Raw genomic sequence first — 5,291 nt, 5'->3', positions numbered from 1 at the left:
CAACATACTAATCATAACAAACAAAGTGACAAGTTTTCCTTGTTTGGACCATATTCTTTGATAAATTCTCCAAATACAAAGGGTATAACAAGAAAAAACATTAATCTGGATGGATTTCCTAGGTAATTTCCATAAAGTTAAAAAGATTTGAAATATGATTACAAATAATGATTAGATTCTTTGTCACAATAACACAAATCAGATTTAGGGGCCATGTGAAATTCTCTAAATGATAGGTTCCCACAAATAGAACTCGATGATATATAATCCTCAAAATAATGAAATATTCAGAGGAATTGATTCCATAAAGTTTAAGCTCAAGGTAGTTATTGATCATTGGTGTTAATAGGATTATAAGATTATTTGAAACTCATATAACCATTACTACTATAATTCTACGATAGGAGGTCACCCATAATATTATTTGAATTTGTAATATGATGGCTTGTAGATACATATGATGGACAAGTCTGAATGTTTAAATCAGGAAAAATCAAATTATTTCGTTTAATGATATATTTCACATTAGCGTCGAAGAAATGATAAACAAAAAGGTCAACATTGGGAGTTTTAAATACAAGGTATTTGTTCCAAGAATTCATTCAAAACATGATCATGTCTCTCCTACAAAGAAACCAACTACTATCATCAAATACGATATCCACGTTCCTCTTAATACCATAACATATAGTCGATCAACGTGGTAGCTAATATAATCTTATTCCTGATCACTCTAGCTCTAAGGGTATTGTCTCCTTGGATTTTGTAAGTAATAAACACCATATCAAATTTAATGGAGTCTTCCTCATTCAATTTATGAGGGACCCAACACTCAAAACTCCCCCCTTATTGAGTAGTACAGACATTGTTCCACGTCACAATAAGATTCTTTTACTTAATAAAACCATCTTCCAAAATATAGTATATAATCCATTTATCAATTTCCTTCAAAAGGCTGTCGTGCCAAGAATACTCCACGAACCCATAGTCAAGCATGCTTTGAATGATACTCTTGAATAATTTATTTCTACTAGTAGTAGATACCAAATAAGGTTTTGAAGCAGATAACTACGGTTTTATCCTGCCAACAATGAGCAGTGACTAAGTAGCTTTGACCTTATCTATAAAATTAGGAATACTTAAGCAAATAAAAGAAATGTTAATGATAGAGAAGCCAATAGTATCAGAGATGGCGAGAAGCATATGATGAGAAATAAAATTTGTATAAATAGTAGACTTGAGAGTATTGACTGTATGGCCATAAATATCAACGCACATATTGAATAAGTGTGACAAGTTTTGAATGTTGTATTTGGTTCTTCTGCAAAAATCCATCACATACTCACCATAAAGAATAAGAGACGGGGTGAAGCTACCAATAGGATTTCTAGTTTGATACTTATTAACCTTATTCATAAATTTAGATGTCCCTCAATTAAGAACCTCTTATATGAGACAAAAAAGAAGAGGAGACGAGGGATTCCCATTTCTCTCTCTTGGGTCAAATAGCCTACTAAAATATTCACAAAAATATAAGTTTTGTTATTTTCTCTTCACATCCAATATTGGGGAAAGAATCGTCACATTTTCCCCAAAATGTCCCTATCTGGACATTTTAGAACGGATTTGATTTGATATAGTAATAATAAATGAAACTATGGAATCAAACGTTTGAGTTTTAAACTAGGGAAATAAAATTTAATATGAGGTAAAATAAGGAAATAAAATATATACATATAAGCCTTAAAATTTCTTTTATCGGTATATGTTTCAGTGACATTTTCTATGAATAAAATGACGTTGTATCATAACATATCAGTCAAAGGATAAGGATAGCCGATATCTTATAACAAGGCTTGTAATTTATTCTAAATTTCTAAACAATGGTATTCCTTTCTACCAGAAAAGAGAAATAAACAATGGTATTTCCTTTCTACCAGAAAAGAGAAAGAGAAATTTTTCTTAAAAGAAAGTTAAAATTTATTATTTTTCAAATTAAAAAAAAAATCTATCCAAATCAAAAGATAAAGAATGGAAATAAAATACGCCGTTGCCGGGGATCGAACCCGGGTCACCTGCGTGACAGGCAGGAATACTTACCACTATACTACAACGACTCAACTGTTCAACATTTTTAATGTATAATTTCTTAAAAGTACAAAAATGTATTGAGTATTCCATTAGTTTTTATTGATATCATTAAAATTCTCAAAATGAGGTAAATATAAATTGTTGTTGTAATCTTAATGCAATTAATCCATCTTTTTCTTTGCTGTCAAGGAAAAGTGTTTTGAGATTGTCGCATCCGCGAAAAACAACCGGCGGGCTGAAACAAAAACAACACAGAGCCGCCACCGTGCGTTATTTATCCCAAAAGCGGGAAAGGAAACGCTCAGAGTAAACCTGGGAAAAGCATGGTCTCGCGACCAAAGAGAAAGGGTAAGGGAGTCGGTTACGCAAGGGGAAGGTATTAGCACCCCTCACGTCCGTCGTACTCGACGGGATCCACGCTCTAACGAAAGAAAAGGTTGCTAAAACAAACATCACACACACACACCGAAGACAACACAGGTGGGGGAAAAGAGGAGAGGGCTCGCTAGGACATCGCATCCTATGCCTACGTATCTCGTCTGGAACGAGAATCAGAGCTGCCGTAGTTCGGCTCACGCACGCCAAACAAGACACACACAAACACAGGCAAACATGGAACCCGAACGCCAATCGCTGGACTTACATCGACTTCCGAACCAAACAAACACAATCAGGATACGGACAGCCAATCACTGGTCTTACATCCATATCCTGACACACAAGAACAAACAAGCAACAAGCTACTAAGGAGTCGGGAACTCGAGCCTAGCAACTGTCAAGCAAACGCACACAAAAAAGAAAAAAAAGTGCCCGGAGAGACCTCGCACGGTCTCCTGCCTACGTACCTCATCTGGTATGAGGATCAGGGCGACGTAGTTCCCCTGAAAGGGAAAGAAATTCTAGCCAGAAACCAAGGGGAGACACACTACTAGGGAGCTGTACTCGAGCCTAGTGTTATCATGCATCATTGCCCTAGGTTATGGTTTCTATCTACTTGCACAACAGCAAGCTAATCCTAACCAGGAAAAACAAGCATGCAAGCATCAATCAAAATAAAGCAAACATTCACATAGCACACACTATATCCAGTCAAGTGAGGCTCAAACAAGGGTGGACTACCGAGGCAAGTCATCTGTACAAGGTAGTGTTCGCTCTTAACCCTGACATTGAGAGTCAGGGTGAAGCAGATGAAAGGTGAGTGAAGATGAGACTTCACAGCTCTTATCCCTGTCCAGGGAGAGCTTCAGACAAAGGAGCGTGGGTCCAGAATGTGGGAACCCTTCTACGCTCAAGACTCTGACTCAATTGTACAAATGTACATCATCTTGGGTTAATGTCCCAATGCATCAACACAGTGGTGTGAGCAGAGGGACGACTCAACAGAATAGCGGGGGATAGATTGCATATCCCTTGGGTTCCGCCAATTGCCTCATAGAGGTCTTTACCTGCTTGGGGACAAAGTTAAACAATCACAAACATCGCCTCTTAAGGAGGACTTCAGACAGTTGCCTGGCTAAATAACAAGCCAGGTCTTCCAGACTACATGGAGACAAGAGAGTCTACCTCAATTGGTTTATACAACCAAGCAGCAGCACAGCAAGTTCTTAAAGAACTAAAGCGACTATGGTACCTGAAATCAATCTAATACAGTCAGTATTCCAGACAAACCAACATTAAACAGCAAATGTTAATCTGTACAGTCAAACACAAGTTAATGCACACAAGTGCAAGCCATGAGCTCAAACTCAAGCATCAAACCCTACAACACAAAACAAGTTAGTTTACAACATCAAACAAACTCAATTTAATCAACTTGCACTTTTCTCCTTAAGGCCTTTGCATCTCAACCTGAAAATCCAAACCAAACATGAGAAACAAGACCACTAGGCCAAGCCTAGGGTCCAAAGGAGATGAAAAATCCAAAACAGCAAGTGAAAATTATCCAAAACCACAATCAAACAATTTAAAAGCAAAACCAATTGGTCCCATGCTCATATCAATCACCATTATTATTTTATGCACAAAATATCACAAAACATGCTATTTGCAACATCAAAAGACCAAACAGAATGATCACAATCAAATCAATATCAAAACAGCTCCATAAATTCCACAAAAATTCCAACCTACACAGAACATATCCAATGAATAGCATATCAAATTTCAGCTCAATTGGACAAAAGGAAATAGGTCAATGAAAATCAAGAAGTTCAGACAAGTTCAAGCAAACCAACACATGGTATCCAAACAAACATCAAATTCCAAAAATCATAAATCAGTGACAATACATGATAAATGAATGGGATAAAAGCCACAATGACCTATAGTGTGTCTACAATCCACATGTCAAATTTCACACTCATCCAATCAATAACCAGAATTTCACAAATCAAATGGTAACATGTGTCACAAAAAATCACAAGATGACCAAACAGAGGAGAAAATTCCAATCAATTGGGAAATGCCATCAATAAATCCAGAAAAATTCTCATGTGATCTCAACAATCATATGCTCAATCATGCAAAAAATTGGCTCAATTCAACATCCCTAAGCACATCAAATAAAATCATGAAATTCACCAAGCATGGTGTGACACAAATTGTCACACCTCTATTCAAAAATTCATATCTCAACATCCAGGTATCCAAAAATTACAAACTCTACATCAAAATCACCATCAAAGTGTCCAGAATATACACCAAAAATTTCATCCATTTCTTTGAAAGCATCATCATTTTATGAAAGATATGGCAAAGCATGTACCAATGTGACACTACCAAGCAAACCCTAGGCATTTTAATTTTTTACACGTGCACAAAAATCACAAAAATCATCATTAAATTCTACACATTACAAGGAGCATGGTGAAAAAAACCTCACAAATTTTGGATAAAAAATGAAGAATCTATGAATTTTACACGATCAAGCATCAAAATGAAATGAAAATTGCAAAAAGAAAAAGAAATAAAACAAATTAAACTCAGAAATGGCATTCTCGTAAATACGAGCCACACGACCAAAACGGCGTCGTGTTCATTAAAAGCGTTGGCGCCATCTGATTGGCTTAGGCAGCGCGGTAAACACGTTTCAAACAAGGCCAAGCGAAATTTTGGATTGAACGTGTTACAGTGAGTGTTCTTGAACAAGAACACTTCCAGAAATTCCAGAAAATCAAGAACATCAAATCTCAAACAAAATT

General features: G+C 36.3%; 1 non-coding gene across 1 annotated transcript; it reads right to left on the bottom strand.

Annotated features, from left to right (window-relative positions):
• Positions 1-2,045: 2,045 nt before the first annotated feature.
• Positions 2,046-2,117, bottom strand: TRNAD-GUC (transfer RNA aspartic acid (anticodon GUC)). The gene has a single exon. It is a non-coding gene; the product is annotated as a tRNA-Asp (tRNA).
• Between the last annotated feature and the right edge of the window lie 3,174 nt (positions 2,118-5,291).

Source organism: Lathyrus oleraceus, chromosome 5, assembly GCF_024323335.1.
Source record: "Lathyrus oleraceus cultivar Zhongwan6 chromosome 5, CAAS_Psat_ZW6_1.0, whole genome shotgun sequence".
Taxonomy (NCBI): domain Eukaryota; kingdom Viridiplantae; phylum Streptophyta; class Magnoliopsida; order Fabales; family Fabaceae; genus Lathyrus; species Lathyrus oleraceus.
Note: the sequence above shows the minus strand (reverse complement) of the source record. Positions and strands in the feature narration are given on the sequence as shown.